The sequence below is a fragment of the Triticum aestivum genome, chromosome 2A (genome assembly GCF_018294505.1).
Source record: "Triticum aestivum cultivar Chinese Spring chromosome 2A, IWGSC CS RefSeq v2.1, whole genome shotgun sequence".
Lineage (NCBI taxonomy): Eukaryota > Viridiplantae > Streptophyta > Magnoliopsida > Poales > Poaceae > Triticum > Triticum aestivum.
Window position 1 is genome coordinate 347,086,208 of NC_057797.1, and position 20,333 is coordinate 347,106,540.

The following is a 20,333-nucleotide window of genomic DNA, read 5'->3' on the forward strand; positions in this document are numbered from 1 at the left end:
GCGCAAAAAAAAAGAGCGCAAAAAAAAAAAGAAGAGCGAAAAATAAAATAAAATTCAGAGTGTGCTTTTCCCTTGTTTAGGTGCCGCGCCGTGATTTTGTTGGTGTTCTAGGCTCGCGTCTCTAGCACAGTCTAGCCTAGGACCAGCACAGTACCGTCGTTGAGCGTTTATTCAACTTTGCATCTCTGAATTGATTATTGCTGACCCTTTTTGCTACCATAGTATAAGCCTTCCCAGCTCCACATACATCTACGTCGTGCGTTTGACTCTCCCTGGTAATCGCTCTATCCAAGCTTTGAGAGTTTTGACTACAACGGTTGCCGATCACCGCCTGTTGCTGGGTAAGAACTGGTAAGAATTTGAGTTTTGCTTGACGGATTTGTGACACCCACCACCACCACTTGTTCGTAGTCTGTAGGATCATATTCTTGTGTGTTTCTATTGCTGCTAACCATGCCAGGATCACAAGCCGACGAGATTGACTGGGAGAATTTATCGAACAAGGAGCTTCATGATAAGTTTCAGCAAATGATGACTGAACAGGTGCTAGATGTGCTGAACAATTTTGAAGAGGCCATGGAGAAGATCACTGGCCTTGAGAAGACGTTTGAAACAAAGCTCGATAACAGATTTAATGAATTGCTCGCGCGTCTTCCACCACCACCACCCGCTGCACCTAACGCACCTCTCCAACAACAACAACAACGACTACCTCCACGTCGCGAAATAGACCTTCGCCGAGCGAGCCGTGTTCCTCTTGCGTTTGGCCAAACTGTTGGTGCTGCTGTTGATACTTCTGTGGCTCTTGCTACTGCTGTTGCTGGTACCCAGGAGGATGATGAGTATGCGGGCGATTATGAGGATGAGGTTGATCAAAATCAGATCTACGAGCAGCCACCAGCACCACCACCAGCAGGTCGACCTCAGGTATATATTTGTAATGGTAGGCCTGCACCACCACCTCAGGTACGAGATGATGTCCATATTCCTAAACTGAAATTGAATATTCCACCATTTGAGGGTAGATATGTTCCTGATATATATCTTACTTGGGAGTTAGAAACTGAACAACGATTTACATGTTTACAATATCCTGAGGAGAGAAGAGTTGCTGCTGCTGTTTGTGCTTTCTCTAGTTTTGCATGTGTATGGTGGTCTGAACATTGTAGATTGTATCCTATTCCAACTACTTGGGCTGCTTTGAAAACTGCTATGCGTACGCGTTGGGTTCCACCATATTATCAACGTGAATTGCTTCAAAAATTACAGCGCTTAAGACAAGGAAAAAAATCTGTAGAAGAATATTATCAGGAATTACAAACGGGCATGATTAGATGTGGTATTGTTGAGGAGAATGAAGCTATGCTTGCACGTTTTCTGGGTGGATTAAATAGAGAGATTCAGACCATTCTAGACTATAAGGAGTATACTAATATCACTCGTTTATTCCATCTTGCTTGTAAAGCTGAACGTGAAGTGCAGGATCGACAAGCATTGGGGCGAACTAACTTTTCTGCAGGCCGACCTTCATCATGGACACCACGTGCATCTTCTACTTCAACTGCACCAGCACCTCCATCCGGTGCCACCTCCAGCCGTGATACAAAAAAACAGGCACAACCACCATTATCTGCCAAGAGCGCACCTGCGGGGCCTGCACAGCGTTCTTCTTCTTCCATGGCATCAACAGGGCACACAAGTGATATTATTTGTCGTCGTTGTAAGGGAGGAGGTCATTATGCGAGGGAATGCAAATCTCCGCGTGTGATGATTGCTACCGCGGATGGTGGATATGAGTCCGCTAGTGACTATGATGAGGAGACATTGGCTCTTATTACACGTGAAGAACATGGTGGAGATGATTCTGATCATGAGACGCAATACATGGCTCCTAAAGACGCTGATAGGTATGAATGTTTAGTTGCTCAACGTGTTTTGAGTGTGCAGGTCACACAAGCTGAGCAAAATCAGAGGCACAATTTGTTCCATACCAAGGGAGTTGTGAAGGAACGTTCTGTGCGCGTCATAATAGACGGAGGGAGCTGCAACAACTTGGCTAGCATGGAGATGGTGGAGAAGCTTTCTCTCACCACAAGACCACATCCACATCCTTACTACATCCAATGGTTCAACAACAGCGGCAAGGTTAAGGTAACACGTACTGTTCGTGTGCATTTTAGTATCTCTACATATGCTGATTATGTTGATTGTGATGTGGTTCCTATGCAAGCATGTTCCTTATTACTTGGTAGACCATGGCAATTTGATAAAAATTCTGTACACCATGGTAGAAACAATCACTATACTCTTGTTCATAAGGATAAAAATATTACTTTGCTTCCTATGACTCCTGATTCCATTGTGAAAGATGATATTAATAGAGCTAATAAAGCAAAATAGGAGACGAATAAGAGTGAAAATCAGATTGTGGCAAAAGAATTTGAGCAACAAATGAATCCTAATAATAAACCATCTAGTGTTGCTTCTGAAATTAAATTGAAAAGTGCATGTTTATTTGCCACCAAATCTGATATTGATGAGCTAGATTTCAGCAAATCTGTTTGCTATGCTTTTGTGTGCAAAGAGGCATTATTTTCATTCGAGGACGTGCCTTCCTCTTTGCCTCCTGCTGTCACTAACATTTTGCAGGAGTTTGCTGACGTCTTTCCACAAGACGTGCCACCGGGATTACCGCCTATTCGAGGGATTGAGCATCAGATTGACTTAATTCCCGGTGCTTCACTGCCAAACCGTGCACCATACCGTACCAATCCAGAGGAGACGAAGGAGATTATGCGTCAAGTACAAGAGCTTCTCGACAAAGGTTATATACGCGAATCCCTTAGTCCTTGTGCTGTTCCTATTATTCTAGTGCCGAAAAAGGATGGTACATCACGTATGTGTGTTGATTGTAGAGGCATTAATAATATTACTATTCGTTATCGTCATCCTATTCCTAGACTAGATGATATGCTTGATGAATTGAGTGGCTCTACAATATTCTCCAAAGTTGATTTGCGTAGTGGCTACCATCAAATTCGTATGAAATTGGGAGATGAATGGAAAATAGCATTTAAAACTAAGTTTGGATTATATGAGTGGTTAGTCATGCCTTTTGGGTTAACTAATGCACCTAGTACTTTCATGAGATTAATGAACGAAGTTTTACGTGCTTTCATTGGACGATTTGTGGTAGTTTACTTTGATGACATATTGATTTATAGCAGATCTTTGGAGGAACATTTGGAACATTTACGTGCTGTTTTTATTGCTCTACGTGATGCACGTTTGTTTGGTAACCTTGGGAAGTGCACCTTTTGCACCGACCGAGTATCTTTTCTTGGCTATGTTGTTACTCCACAGGGAATTGAAGTTGATAAAGCCAAGATTGAAGCTATTGAGAGTTGGCCGCAGCCCAAAACGGTCACACAAGTGAGGAGTTTTCTTGGCCTCGCTGGATTCTATAGGCGTTTTGTGAGAGATTTCAGCACCATTGCTGCACCTCTCAACGAGCTTACAAAGAAGGATGTGCCTTTTGTTTGGGGTACCGCACAGGAAGAAGCCTTCACGGTATTGAAAGATAAGTTGACACATCCTCCTTTACTCCAACTTCCTGATTTTAATAAGACTTTTGAGCTTGAATGTGATGCTAGTGGAATTGGATTAGGAGGTGTGTTATTACAAGATGGCAAACCTGTTGCATACTTTTCTGAAAAATTGAGTGGGCCTAGTCTGAATTATTCTTCTTATGATAAAGAATTATATGCTCTTGTTCGGACTTTAGAAACATGGCAACATTATTTATGGCCCAAAGAATTTGTTATACATTCTGATCATGAATCTTTGAAACATATTAAAAGTCAAGCTAAACTGAATCGTAGACATGCTAAATGGGTTGAATTCATTGAGACTTTTCCTTATGTCATTAAACACAAGAAGGGAAAAGAAAATGTTATTGCTGATGCATTGTCTCATCGCTATACTATGCTTTCACAACTTGACTTCAAAATATTTGGTTTGGAGACCATCAAAGATCAATATGTGCATGATGCTGATTTTAAAGATGTAATGCAGAATTGTAAAGAAGGAAGAATGTGGAACAAGTTTGTCGTTAATGATGGATTTGTGTTTCGTGCTAACAAGCTATGCATTCCAGCTAGCTCCGTTCGTCTTTTGTTGTTGCAGGAGGCGCATGGAGGAGGATTAATGGGACACTTTGGCGTGAAGAAGACGGAGGACGTACTTGCTACACATTTCTTTTGGCCAAAGATGAGACGGGATGTTGAGCGTTTTATTGCTCGATGCACTACATGTCAAAAAGCTAAGTCACGACTCAATCCTCATGGTTTATATATGCCTTTGCCTGTGCCTAGTGTTCCTTGGGAGGATATATCTATGGACTTTGTTTTAGGTTTACCTCGAACAAAGAAGGGGAGGGATAGCATATTTGTTATCGCGGATAGATTCTCGAAAATGGCACACTTTATACCATGTCATAAAAGCGATGATGCTGTTAATGTTGCTGATTTGTTCTTTCGTGAAATTATTCGCTTGCATGGTGTGCCAAATACTATTGTTTCAGATCGTGATACTAAATTTCTTAGCCACTTTTGGAGATGTTTATGGGCTAAGTTGGGGACTAAACTGCTTTTTAGTACTACTTGTCACCCCCAAACTGATGGACAAACTGAAGTAGTCAATAGAACGTTGTCTACTATGCTTAGGGCTGTTTTGAAGAATAATAAGAAAATGTGGGAGGAATGCTTGCCTCATATTGAATTTGCTTATAATCGTTCATTGCATTCTACTACTAAGATGTGCCCTTTTGAAGTTGTGTATGGTTTCCTACCTCGTGCACCTATTGATTTGTTGCCTCTTCCATCTTCGGATTTTGGGGTTAGTCCCACTTTTAACATTGCAGATTTGAAGCCTTATTTGGGTGACGAAGATGAACTTCCGTCGAGGACGACTTCATTTCAAGAAGGGGAGGATGATGAGGACATCAATACAATTGTTACACCCACAGCCCCTGCTGCTATACATACTGGACCAATTACTAGAGCTCGTGCACGCCAACTAAATTACCAGGTACTTTCGTTTCTTGGTAATGATTCTAATGTTCATGAGAATATGATGCTGCCTAAATTGGATACATTTGTTTTGCTTACAAATGAAGGGCCTAGCTTGGAGAAGGATGAACATTGGAGCAAGAACAAGCATGGAGATGATGGCATGCGCAAGGGGAACAAGAACGGAGTTACAAGTGATGATTTCAGGACTTTGAAGCCACCATAATGGGTGCATGAAGCCTTGGACGAAATATACAAGATGCCACTTCATAAATTTCGTCCCGAGGCTAATATAGGTGCTGCGTCACCTTATTATTGGGCCAGGCCCATGTAATTTCGAAATACATAAGTATAGGCTATTTTTAGAGTCCGTATGTGTGGGGAAACAAGAGATAGGGTTGATTTCGGACCCCTCCACCAAGGGCCACGAAATTCCCCCCTCTTCCTCCATATATACAGCCCTTAGGGCATCGTTTAGACTTTGGGTTTTGTTTAGATTAAAAGTTCGCCATAGCTGCAACTTCGCGTACTTCGTTTGTGTTCAACGACCAGACAAAGGCGTCACAGAACCCCACCTTGATCAATAAAGCTTTCATCTTATATTTGCAATATCCAGATTGCAATCTCAGTTTCTTGCTTGTTCTTCGTTTGCTCGCAGGAAACAGACCCTCGTGGTCAGGTTGATCGTGCTCCGGCGTGGTCAATAACCTCTCGGAGTTGGTTTAGCGATTGCTAAGGCGCGACGTCCTCGCACGTTCGTAGTCGGATCGTCAAAATCAATTTCCACCAAAGCGAAATCCATCATCTCATCCAAAGACGGGACACCTCCGCCTCTATCAATGCGCCTCCTGCAACAACAAAAGACGAACGGAGCTAGCTGGAATGCATAGCTTGTTAGCACGAAACACAAATCCATCGTTAACGACAAACTTGTTCCACATTCTTCCTTCTTTACAATTCTACATTACATCTTTAAAATCAGCATCATGCACATATTGATCTTTGATGGTCTCCAAACCAAATATTTTGAAGTCAAGTTGTGAAAGCATAGTATAGCGACGAGACAATGCATCAGCAATAACATTTTCTTTTCCCTTCTTGTGTTTAATGACATAAGGGAAAGTCTCAATGAATTCAACCCATTTAGCATGTCTACGATTCAGTTTAGCTTGACTTTTAATATGTTTCAAAGATTCATGATCAGAATGTATAACAAATTCTTTGGGCCATAAATAATGTTGCCATGTTTCTAAAGTCCGAACAAGAGCATATAATTCTTTATCATAAATAGAATAATTCAGACTAGGCCCACTCAATTTTTCAGAAAAGTATGCAACAGGTTTGCCATCTTGTAATAACACACCTCCTAATCCAATTCCACTAGCATCACATTCAAGCTCAAAAGTCTTATTAAAATCAGGAAGTTGGAGTAAAGGAGCATGTGTCAACTTATCTTTCAATACCGTGAAGGCTTCTTCCTGTGCGGAACCCCAAACAAAAGGCACATCCTTCTTTGTAAGCTCGTTGAGAGGTGCAGCAATGGTGCTGAAATCTCTCACAAAACGCCGATAGAATCCAGCGAGGCCAAGAAAACTCCTCACTTGTGTGACCGTTTTGGGCTGCGGCCAACTCTCAATAGCTTCAATCTTGGCTTTGTCAACTTCAATTCCCTGTGGAGTAACAACATAGCCAAGAAAAGATACTCGGTCGGTGCAAAAGGTGCACTTCCCAAGGTTACCAAACAAACGTGCATCACGTAGAGCAATAAAAACAGCACGTAAATGTTCCAAATGTTCTTCCAAAGATCTGCTATAAATCAATATGTCATCAAAGTAAACTACCACAAATCGTCCAATGAAAGCACGTAAAACTTCGTTCATCAATCTCATGAAAGTACTAGGTGCATTAGTTAACCCAAAAGGCATGACTAACCACTCATATAATCCAAACTTAGTTTTGAATGTTGTTTTCCATTCATCTCCCAATTTCATACGAATTTGATGGTATCCACTACGTAAATCAACTTTGGAGAATATTGTAGAGCCACTCAATTCATCAAGCATATCATCTAGCCTAGGAATAGGATGACGATAACGAATAGTAATATTATTAATGCCTCTACAATCAACACACATACGTGATGTACCATCCTTTTTCGGCACTAGAATAATAGGAACAGCACAAGGACTAAGGGATTCGCGTATATAACCTTTGTCGAGAAGCTCTTGTACTTGACGCATAATCTCCTTCGTCTCCTCTGGATTGGTACGGTATGGTGCACGGTTTGGCAGTGAAGCACCGGGAATTAAGTCAATCTGATGCTCAATCCCTCGAATAGGCGGTAATCCCGGTGGCACATCTTGTGGAAAAACGTCAGCGAACTCCTGCAAAATGTTAGTGACAGCAGGAGGCAAAGAGGAAGGCACGTCCTCGAATGAAAATAATGCCTCTTTGCACACAAAAGCATAGCAAACAGATTTGCTGAAATCTAGCTCATCAATATCAGATTTGGTGGCAAATAAACATGCACTTTCCAATTTAATTTCAGAAGCAACACTAGATGGTTTATTATTAGGCTTCATTTGTTGCTCAAATTCTTTTGCCACAATCTGATTTTCACTCTTATTCTTCTCCTGTTGTGCTTTATTAGCCCTATTAATATCATCTTTCAAAATGGAATCAGGAGTCATAGGAAGCAAAGTAATATTTTTATCCTTATGAACAAGAGTATAGTGATTGTTTCTACCATGGTGTACAGAATTTTTATCAAATTGCCATGGTCTACCAAGTAATAAGGAACATGCTTGCATAGGTACCACATCACAATCAACATAATCAGCATATGTAGAGATACTAAAATGCACACGAACAGTACGTGTTACCTTAACCTTGCCGCTGTTGTTGAACCATTGGATGTAGTAAGGATGTGGATGTGGTCTTGTGGTGAGAGAAAGCTTCTCCACCATCTCCATGCTAGCCAAGTTGTTGCAGCCCCCTCCGTCTATTATGACGCGCACAGAACGTTCCTTCACAACTCCCTTGGTATGGAACAAATTGTGCCTCTGATTTTGCTCAGCTTGTGTGACCTGCACACTCAAAACACGTTGAGCAACTAAACATTCATACCTGTCAGCGTCTTCAGGAGCCATGTTGATGAGGACATCAATATAATTGTTACACCCACAGCCCCTGCTGCTATACATACTGGACCAATTACTAGAGCTCGTGCACGCCAACTAAATTACCAGGTACTTTCGTTTCTTGGTAATGATTCTAATATTCATGAGAATATGATGCTGCCTAAATTGGATACATTTGTTTTGCTTACAAATGAAGGGCCTAGCTTGGAGAAGGATGAACATTGGAGCAAGAACAAGCATGGAGATGATGGCATGCGCAAGGGGAACAAGAACGGAGTTACAAGTGATGATTTCAGGACTTTGAAGCCACCATAATGGGTGCATGAAGCCTTGGACGAAATATACAAGATGCCACTTCATAAATTTCGTCCTGAGGCTATTTTAGGTGCTGCGTCACCTTATTATTGGGCCAGGCCCATGTAATTTCGAAATACATAAGTATAGGCTATTTTTAGAGTCCGTATGTGTGGGGAAACAAGAGATAGGGTTGATTTCGGACCCCTCCACCAAGGGCCACGAAATTCCCCCCCTCTTCCTCCATATATACAGCCCTTAGGGCATCGTTTAGACTTTGGGTTTTGTTTAGATTAAAAGTTCGCCATAGCTGCAACTTCGCGTACTTCGTTTGTGTTCAACGACCAGACAAAGGCGTCACAGAACCCCACCTTGATCAATAAAGCTTTTCATCTTATTTTCGCAATATCCAGATTGCAATCTTAGTTTCTTGCTTGTTCTTCGTTTGCTCGCAGGAAACAGACCCTCGTGGTCAGGTTGATCGTGCTCCGGCGTGGTCAATAACCTCTCGGAGTTGGTTTAGCGATTGCTAAGGCGCGACGTCCTCGCACGTTCGTAGTCGGATCGTCAAAGTCGACTTCCACCAAAGCGAAATCCGCCATCTCATCGAAAGACGGGACACCTTGGCCTCTATCATTGTTTGTATGGAGTCGAGATAATTGTGTTTTCCACTTCATGAATGCTCAACCCCCTTTTGTTACATTATGTCTTTAAGTAGTAAAATTGAGAATGGCAAGCTAAATCTTCAACTAAACTGCTCTTTCATTGTACCACCAATTACTGAAGTTTTCCTATTTACAACATTGCTACATGTGTTTTTGTCTATATAGAATTGCATTCATTTCCTCTTCTTTCAGTAGTTACATGGCTTGAGGTATGTGTATTCTTTTGAATAGGATGCATGGTTCTATGCAAAAGATCTGATCTTGTCGTGGGAAACCATGACCACCTATGGGGCCATCGGCCCCTTTGTGGTTCAGTGGGGGGAAGGGCACATTGCACAAAGAGCGGAGGGCGTAGCACAACACGATAAAGATCACACAGCCAGGCTTACCCAGGTTCGGGCCGCCGCGAGGCGTAAAACCCTACTCCTGCTTTGGTGGATTGAGGAGAGGACCATGCTGGAAACGCAGTGCTCGAGCCCGGCAGGGCTGCCTTAGGGTGAAAGCAGCTACGCATGTATGAGTGTACAAGGGTCCGAATCCTTTCTAAGGTTGCCATGGCCCTCCTTTCATAGACCAAGGGGTTAACACAATGGAAAATCAGTCATTGTGTACTGATTAAATTGCAAACAATGCTATCATACCTAACTCTGTAGACATGGTAGAGCGCATTAAATGCGCCGCTTAGTGTGACATCATGGCGTGCCCGACAAGGCTTGCCGGGCCGGTCAGCCACCTTCTCTCCTGTCTGCTTGACACGTCTCTGGACAGGTGTCATCTCGAGGTGATTTCCTTCAGAAGTGGCTGTCATGTGTCAAATAACAACCACTTAGCCACTTGGGGGCTTGACACCACACCAATTGATGACTTGCGTCACTATGAGATGGAGGGATGGAGCCTTGGGGGTAGTCCGCCCTCATCGTGCCCGGCAAGCCTGCCGGGACAGCCTTGAGACTTGAATTCTGGGCAATGATGTCTACTACGCAACTTTACTCTTGTAGACACGTGTTGGGCCTCCAAGCACAAAGTTTTGTAGGACGGTAGCAATTTTCCCTCAAGTGGATGACCTAAGGTTTATCAATCCGTGAGAGGTGTAGGATGAAGATGGTCTCTCTCAAATGACGATGCAACCAAATACAAGAAATCTCTTGTGTCCCCAACACACCCAACACAATGGCAAATTGTATAGGTGCAATAGTTCGGCGAAGAGATGGTGATAAAAGTGTAATAATGATGGTAGAAATATATTTTTGTAATTTGAATAAATAAACAACAACATGGTAGCAAATAGTAAACATGCACAAAAACGGTGTTGCAATGCTTAAAAATGAGGCCTAGGGTCCATACTTTCACTAGTGCAATCTCTCAACAATGCTAACATAGTTGGATCATATGACTATCCCTCAAAGTGTAACGAAGAATCACTCCCGAGTTCCGATTAGCGGAGGACAAAAGATAGGAATTGTTTGTAGGGCACGAAACCACCTCAAATCTATTCTTTCCATTCGATCTATTCAAGAGTCCATACTAAAATAACACAAAGCTATTTTTTCCGTTCGATCTATCCTAGAGTCCGTACTAAAATAACACCAAAGAAAGTCCATATTCATAATACTCAATCCATCACAAGGAAGTACGAGGGGACCCCAAAGTTTCTATCGGAGAAAAGATAATAAAAACGTGCATCAACCCCTATGCATAGATTACCCCAATATCACCACGGGAATCCGCAAGTTGAGTGCCATAACATATATCAAGTGAATTAATAAGATACCCCAATGTCACCTCAAGTATTCATACCGCAAGACATACATCATGTGTTCTCAAATCTGAACATTCAATCCGACATGACAAAACTTCAAAGGATAAAGATTCAATTCATCACAACAAGAGTATAGAGGGGAGAAACATCATATGATCCATCTATGCTAACAAAGACCATGATATAGATCACGAGAGAGAGAGAGAGATTAAACACATAGCTACTGGTACAAACCCTCAGCCCCGAGGGTGGACTACTCTCTCCTCATCATGGTGGCTGCTGGGATGAAGAAGATGGGCACCGGAGATGATTGCCCCCTCCGCCAGGGTGCCAAAATGGGTCTAGATTGGTTTTCGGTGGCTACGGAGCCCTGCGGCGGTGGAACTTCTGATCTAGGTTAACCCAGAAGGGTTTCGGAATATTCGGGAATTTATAGTGCGAAGAAAGGGTATGGGAGGCCACCGAGGTGGGCACAACCCACCTGGGCGCGCCAGGGGGTCCTGGCGCACCCTCGTGAGTTGTGCCCCCTAGAGGCACCCCCAGGTGCTGCTTTGGCCCATCGGGAGTCTTCTGGCCCATAAAAAATCCACAAAAAGTTTCGCGGTATGGACTCCGTTTGATATTGATTTTCTGCGATGTAAAAAACAAGAAAAAATAGCAAATGGCACTGGGCTCTGGGTCAATAGGTTAGTCCCAAAAAATGATATAAAGTTGTTATAAAATGATTGTAAAACACCCAAGAATGATAATATAACAACATGAATACTTCATAAATTATAGATACGTTGGAGACGTATCATCATCCCCAAGCTTAATTCCTACTCGTCCTCGAGTAGGTAAATGATAAAAGAAATAATTTATGAAGTGCGAATGCTAGTAAAGTGCACAAGTTTGATCAATGATAACTTCAATCACTTTTTCCTAGCATCATAACAACAATTCTTTCTAATAAAATTTCTCATGTTATAGTAGCAACCAATTCACATGTTAAGGTTCAAATAATGAATTCTCTTGGAACCCAACAACCTATGTTCTCAGTCACCAAGCAATTGCAATTCAACTTATTTAACAGAGTTTAAGTAAGAGCTCCACATACTCAACCATCATATAGTCTTCTATGATTGCTAACACTCACCGCGTACACATGAGCAAAATGTTTCATCCGGATACATAGGAAGATAGGGGCTTAATGTTTTGCCTCCCAACATATTCACCACAAGGGTGATGTCAACAATAATAACTCATGCTACCCATATCCAAATGGACATATGTGCCTAGATCTTTCCTCACCACATGATGCTTGGAAAAGGAGAAAAATAAAGAGGAATAGAGAGAAAAACTTTGACTCTTTGCATAAAAGTAAATACTGAAAAGTAAAAGATAGGTCCTTGACAGAGGGAAGCAGAGGTTTCCATGCGCTTATTTGTTTGTATGCTCAACCCCTTAGTTCAAAAGAACGTCATGTTATATTGCCCCTTGTGATAGCAACCTTTATTATACGGTATGTCACTTTTATTGCTTTAGCATCACAAGATCGTACAACGCTCAATTTTCTCTTACACTAAAAGATCTTACACTTTTAGAAGCAATTTTTATTGCCTTATTGCACCGATGACAACTTACTTGAAGGATCTTGCTCAATCCTTAGGTAGGTATGGTGGACTCTTGAAAATAAGATTTGGGTTTAAGTGTTTTTGGATGCACAAGTAGTATCTCGGTGCGGAATTTTTGGCTAGCAAAGATGGGGGGGGGGGCAAGCACCACATGTTGAAGGATCTATGACAATATAACTTCTATGTGAATATGAACAAACATAAACCAATACGTTGTCTTCCTTTTCCAACATCAACAATTTTGGCATATAATATTTTGATGGGGGCTCACAATCACAAAATATTTCCATGATAGTGTATTATATGCGAAAGTTCTCTTCCTTATACTAATTATTCATGAATTGCTTGTATGACCAATATTGTGATTGTCAAGCCTCAAAAGATTTCACTTTCTAAACCCAATGTGAAGCAACAACAAGGCATGATATGATTTCAACTTCATGACATTCAATTTATTCAACAATTTACTCACAGGATATAAGTGAAGCACAAGAGTAAATGATATAAAAAAGAGCTTTGTTGACGGGATGTGAATGTCGCTTACTTGGCCTCTTTGGAAACTATTTGAGGACTATATTTTATTTAAAAACTTTAAGATCTAAGTATCTTATTAAAACATCAATAAAAAATGAAAATAAAATGAATTCTAAGAATAGCACAACTCATGTGAAGAAGCGAAAACTTAGGCTCAACCGATACTAACCGATAATTGTTGAACAAGAAAGGTGGGATGCCTACCGGGGCATCCCCAAGCTTAGATGATTGAGACTTCTTGAAATCTTATTTTGGGGTTCCTTGGGCATCCCCAAGCTTGAGATTTTGTGTCTCCTTAATTCCTCTCATATCACGGTTTTCCTAAATCTCAAAAACTTCATCCACACAAAACTCAACAAGAACTCGCGAGATAAGTTAGTACAAACCAATGCAAAAACCTTATCATTCTCTACTGTAGCAAATCACTAAAATTATTATTCAACATTGCATACTAAATGCCTCGGCATATTTAATACTCCTATCCTCAAATAGAATCATGAAACAGGCAAACATATGCAAACATAACAGCGTTCTGCCAAAACAGTACAATCTGTAAAGAATGCAAGAGTATCAATACTTCCCTACCTCCAAAAGTTATGAAAATTTACCACACTGTAGAAAATTTATTAGAGATTATTTTGCAAAAAGTTTCAACGTTTTATCACATTATGAGTTTTCTAGGGAATTTTTGCAACAACTTTAAACTTTATATTTTCAAACAGCAACATGTATACTTACAAAATAAGCATGGCAAAGGCTATCATTGCCACTTTTATCGAAATAAAAGATGCAAAACATTATTATAAATAAAATCAAGCAAATCCTAACAAAATAAATTGACGCTCCAAGCAAAACACATATCATGTGACGAATGAAAACATAACTCCAAGTGAGGTTACCGATAATGTTGGAGACGAAAGAGGGGATGCCTTCCGGGGCATCCCCAAGCTTAGTTGCTTGGATATTACTTGAATATTTCCTTGGGGTTGCCTTGGGCATCCCCAATATTAGGTTCTTGTCACTCCTTATTCTCCTCATATCGATATCTCACCCAAAACTTGAAACTTCAATCACACAAAACTTAACGGAACTTTGTGAGATAGGTTAGTATGATAAAGAGCAAAGCATTCCACTTTTGGTACTACCAAAGACAACATTCATAATTTTTCTCACACAATGGATACTGTAGCATATCATTTCCACAATGTATATTGAGCAATATAAGCCATGGAAATTAGAAAACAAGCAAACTATGCATTGAAAACAGAATCTGTCAGAAACAGAACAGTCTGTAGTAATCTGTACTCAAACCATACTTCTGCTACTCCAAAAATTCTGAAAAATTAGGAAAACCTGAGAAATTTGTATATTAATCTTCGGGAAAAGTAATCAGCATTTTATCACGCTTCTGTTAAAAATGATAATTGTTTTCCTGAGCACAAAAGTTTCTGTTTTTCAGCAAGATCAAATCAACTATCACCCTAAGCCATCCCAAAGGTATTACTTGGCACTTTATTGAAACAAAAGCTATAAAACATGATTACTACAGTAGAATAATCATGTGAACACACAAAAATAGTAGGTAAAAGTGTTGGGTTGTGTGACGCCATGAGATCGATGCGCCAGGTGTCTTCCAGTTATTCGTTGTTGTTGCCTTGTCATTTGTTTGCATGTTACATCTTGCCATGTCATCATCCACATTGCGTCATCATGTTTTTAAAACTTGCATCCGTCCCGGTCTCTTAGTTCCTTCCGTTGTCCATTCTGAGCTCACACACACTTGCATGCGCCCGCAGCACGTCCAAAATATTATTTTATAAGTGGCAAAAAATGTTCTCGGAATGGGTTGAAAGTTGGCATGCGGTATTGTCATGTTGTCAGTAGGCCGCCTGCCAAGTTTCATCGCATTCAGAGTCCGTTTGATGCCCCAATGATTAACTATAGCGACATTATAGTCGGTCTATCATCGGACGTTCCAGTCTCCGGAAACGGTTGCCGGGCTGCTTTTCCGTCTCTCTCCTCTCAGCCTAACCCTCCTCACATCCAGAGCCGTCCGATTGTTATCGGAGGGCCCCGAAACCCCTCCTAACCACCTGACCCCCTCCTTGCATTAGTGCATCAAACCCCTCGCGCGCGTCCGAAAGTTGTCCCGAACCCGACCCAGGCAGTCATCACCATTGGGTCCGGATCATCCCCAAACATCTACAAAACATCTCCGTTTTTCTTTTTGGACTCCCTACCTATTTGTTTCTCGACCGTCCGATTACGATCGGAGGGACGAGGTAGCCCCTACCCAAAGATCCGTATTCCATACATAAACAGATCAACCCTAATTTCTAGGGGAGATGTCCCATCCATCCCCACGCCGCCGCCACTCTCCCCATCGAGATCCAAAACCAGCCAAACCAGCACTCCTCCTTTCTCTTCCTCCTTGGGAACTCCTCCCGATCCATCCATCCAGCGCCCAATCCCCTCGCAGCCTCCACCTTCTCCTCGTTTTCCCCTCCTGTCCAACCACCATCGCCGCCCAAATCCTGCAGGAGCCCGAGCTCCTCTGCCCGTCGCTCCTCTCCTGCAGCCGCCTGAGCACCGGCCAGCTCGCTGGAGCAGACCACTGATGCCCGAGCCTCCCCTTGCGCTACCTCCTTCTTTCCCTTCTTCTTTCCCTGTCTCATCTCTCTCTCTCGTTCTCTGCATGTTCGAACAGGAGACCATGGAGCCGCTGTCTTCAAGCCGTCGACTGGCCAAAGCTTCAACGCCGGCCAAGATCTTCTCTAGTCCTTGAACCGCGAGGGATTTCCGCATTGCGTGTGCTTCCCGTCCGTCGTCGTCAATGCATGCATCTGCCTCGCCCCTCGCCAGCAAGCTGTCGCCGCGCCTGGCCCCTGCCGCACTGCGTACCCCGTGTCCTCAAGCCGGTCCCCTGCCGCCTCGTCCGCCACGTCACCAGCCAGTTCTCCGAGCAGAGCCGCCAGGACCCTCCAACTCCGCCCTCATGGTCGTGTCGCTCCTCTGCTTCTAGCATCGTCCGTGCGCCAAGTTCTACCGCTGCCTCGTCCAAATCCGCGTCCTCGTCGGATCTCGCCGGCGCCGGCGCATCTCCGCGGTCGGACCTCCCCAAGCCCTCATCACCGGCCTCCACTGCTTCTATGTGCCGGAACAACGACGACCGGCGCCAAGTTTCCCTGCCTCTCTCCCCTGTTTTCACTGCTCGAACCGCTGCTGCTTGCTTTGCGTTGACTAGCACCCCGCCAGCAACAAGTCACCGGCCTCTAGAGCTGCTACCCGCAAGCCCACCTCCTCTGCCGAGGTGGGCCAAGGCCCACTGGGTGAGGCCACCCCCAGCGCCCCACCTTTTTTTCTTTCCTGCTGTTGGGCTAGTAAATTCTAGCCCGTTATGTTTTTTCCTATTCCAGCGATTTTAGCTATTAATCCTGAGTAAACAGTTTTTACAGAAAAGTCCCCCTACATCATGCATATCATATCTCATCATCCGTGCATCGGTTTAAAATGAATTATATATGAAATATGACTAGAATTTCATCTAGTTTAATAATATCCAACTTTCAATCATGTTTAAAATGATGTTTGCTTTAGTTTGCTTAAATAACATGCTAAAATGCTTTATTTCATTACTTAATAACCGTAGCTCCAAACCTAATAAAATTTATATGTAAATGGGGTAGAAAAATGCCTAGTTTAACATGGTGGTTTTACTTTGCATGTTTAACAACTCTAAAATATGGTTTAGGTCAGAACAGTACCAAATCCATTAATATGCACATGAGGATTTTCCGGACTTGTTGCTTGTTGTTCCGGCCTCATTTAAACTTGCCTAGAGAGGTAGTTTTACTTTTCTTCATCCCTTGCCATGCTAAACAACATTTAATATTGTTGAGTACATAAACGAGATCGAACTAAATAAATCATATGGTGTTTCGTCAATATGCAACTCATTGCATATTGAGCTCCACTTAATTTGTAGGATTGCTTGTGCACTTTGCCATGTCATGCCTCTTAAATCGGACATGCATCATAATTGCTTGTGCATCATGCCATGTTTATGTGGTGGTTGTTTACTGCATCGCTTGCTTTCTTTCCGGGTTGCTTCTCGTGTTAGCTTCGGTTTCGTACCGGAGTTGTGAGGATCCATTCTACTTCGTCCATTTGTCTTCTTCATGGACTCGTTCTTCTTCCTTGCGGGATCTCAGGCAAGATGACCATACCCTCGAAATCACTTCTATCTTTGCTTGCTAGTTGCTCTCTCTATTGCTATGCCGCGATACCTACCACTTGCTTTATCATGCCTCCCATTTTGCCATGTTAGCCTCTAACCCACCTTTCCTAGCAAACCGTTGTTTGGCTATGTTACCGCTTTGCTCAACCCCTCTTATAGCGTTGCTAGTTGCAGGTGAAGATGAAGTTTGTTCCATGTTGGAACATGGATATGTTGGGATATCACAATATCTCTTATTTTAATTAATGCATCTATATACTTGGTAAAGGGTGGAAGGCTCCGCCTTATGCCTGGTGTTCTGTTCCACTCTTGCCGCCCTAGTTTCCGTCATACCGGTGTTATGTTCCTTGATTTTGCGTTCCTTACACGGTTGGGCGTTATGGGGACCCCTTGACAGTTCGCCTTGAATAAAACTCCTCCAGCAAGGCCCAACCTTAGTTTTACCATTTGCCTCACCACCACCTACTTTTCCCTTGGGAGTCGCTCTCTCGAGGGTCATCTTTATTTTAAGCCCCCCTGGGCCAGTGCTTGTCTAAGTGTTGGTCCGAACTAGAGTCCTTTGCAGCGCCACCTCGGGGAAACTTGAGGGTTGGTTTTAGTTGTATGGAGCGCTCATCCGGTGTTGCCTTGATCTATTCAAGAGTCCGTACTAAAATGACACAAAGCTATTTTTTCCGTTCGATCTATCCTAGAGTCTGTACTAAGATAAGACCAAAGCAAGTCCATATTCATAATACTCAATCCATCACAAGGAACTACGAGGGGACCCCAAAGTTTCTATCGGAGAAAAGATAATAAAAACATGCATCAACCCCTATGCATAGATTACCCTAATATCACCGCGGGAAGCCGCAAGTTGAGTGCCATAACATATATCAAGTGAATCAATAAGATAACCCAATGTCACCTCAAGTATTCATAGCGCAAGACATACATCATGTTTTCTCAAATATGAACATTCAATCCGACATGATAAAACTTCAAAGGGTAAAGATTCAATTCATCACAACAAGAGTATAGAGGGGAGAAACATCATACGACCCTGAAGGAAATATGCCCTAGAGGCAATAATAAAGTTGTTATTTATATTTCCTTATATCATGATAAATGTTTATTATTCATGCTAGAATTGTATTAGCCGGAAACTTAGTACATGTGTGAATACATAGACAAAACAAAGTGTCCCTAGTATTCCTCTACTTGACTAGCTCGTTAATCAAAGATGGTTAAGTTTCCTGACCATAGCCATGTGTTGTCATTTGGTGAACGAGATCACATCATTAGGAGAATGATGTGATGGACAAGACCCATCTGTTAGCTTAGCATAATGATCGTTAAGTTTTACTGCTATTGCTTTCTTCATGACTTATACATATTCCTCTGACTATGAGATTATGCAACTCCCAAATACCGGAGGAACACTTTGTGTGCTATCAAACGTCACAACGTAACTGGGTGATTATAAAGATGATCTACAGGTGCTTCCGAAGGTTTTTGTTGGGTTGGCATTGATCGAGATTAGGATTTGTCACTCCGTGTATCGGAGAGGTATCTTCGAGTCCTCTCGGTAATGCACATCACTATAAGCCTTGCAAGCAATGTGACTAATGAATTAGTTGCTGGATGATGCATTACAGAATGAGTAAAGAGACTTGCTGGTAATGAGATTGAACTAGGTACGATGATACCGACGATCGAATCTCGAGCAAGTAACATACCAATGACAAGGGAATGGCGTATGTTGTTATGCGATTTGACCGATAAAAGATCTTCGTAGAATATGTAGGAGCCAATATGAGAATCCAGGTTCTGCTATTGGTTATGGATTGGAGATGTGTCTTGGTCATGTCTACATAGTTCTTGAACCCATAGGGTACGCACGCTTAACGTTCGATGACGATTTATTTTATGAGTTATGTGATTTGATGATTGAAGTTTGTTCGGAGTGCCGGATGAGATCACGGACATGACGAGGAGTCTCGAAATGGTCGAGAGGTAAAGATCGATATATTGGAAGGCTATATTCGGACATCGAAATGGTTCCGAGTGATTCAGGTATTTTTCGGAGTACCGGAGAGTTACGGGAATTTGCCGGGGGAAGTTCTTTTTTTTGTGGGAGAATTTGCCGGGGGAAGTTAATGGGCCTTATTGGGCTTTAGTGGAGAGAGGGAAGAAGGGCCCCGAGGTGGCACGCGCCTACCCCTGCCCAAACCGAATTGGACAAGGGGTAGGGGCGCCCCCCCCCTTTCCTTCTGCCTCTCCCTCCTTTGCTTCTTTCCTACTCCGAAAAGGAAAGGGAATCCTACTAGGACTTGGGAGTCCTAGTAGGACTCCCTACACTTGGTGTGCCCGTAGGAGGGCCGGCCTCTCTCCCTCCCTCTTTTATATACGTGGGCAGGGGCACCCCAAAGGCACACGAAGCCTTCTCTTAGCCGTGTGCGGTGCCCCCCTCCACAATTACACACCTCGGTCATATTGTCATAGTGCTTAGGCGGAGCCCTGCACCGGTAAATTCATCATCACCGTTACCACTCCGTCGTGCTGACGGAACTCTCCCTCGTCCTCAACTGGATCAACAGATCGAGAGACGTCATCGACCTGAACTTGTGCTGAATGCGGAGGTGTCATACGTTCGGTGCTTGGATCGGTTGGATCACGAAGACGTTCGACTACATCAACCGTGTTATTAAACGCTTCCGCTTTTGGTCTACGAGGGTATGTGGACACACTCTCCCGTCTTGTTGCTATGCTTCTCCTAGATAGATCCTGCGTGATCGTAGGTAATTTTTTTGAAATACTGCGTTCCCCAAGAGTGGCATCCAAGCCAGGTCTATGCATAGATGTTATATGCACGAGTAGAACACAAAGTGTTGTGGGCGATAATAGCGGGTGTCTGTTTCTTACTTTGATTCGGCGGTATTGTTGGATGAAGCAGTCCGGACCGACATTACGTGACCGCGTTCATGAGAGTGGTTCTACCGACGTGCTTCACACACAGGTGGATAGCGGGTGTCTGTTTCTC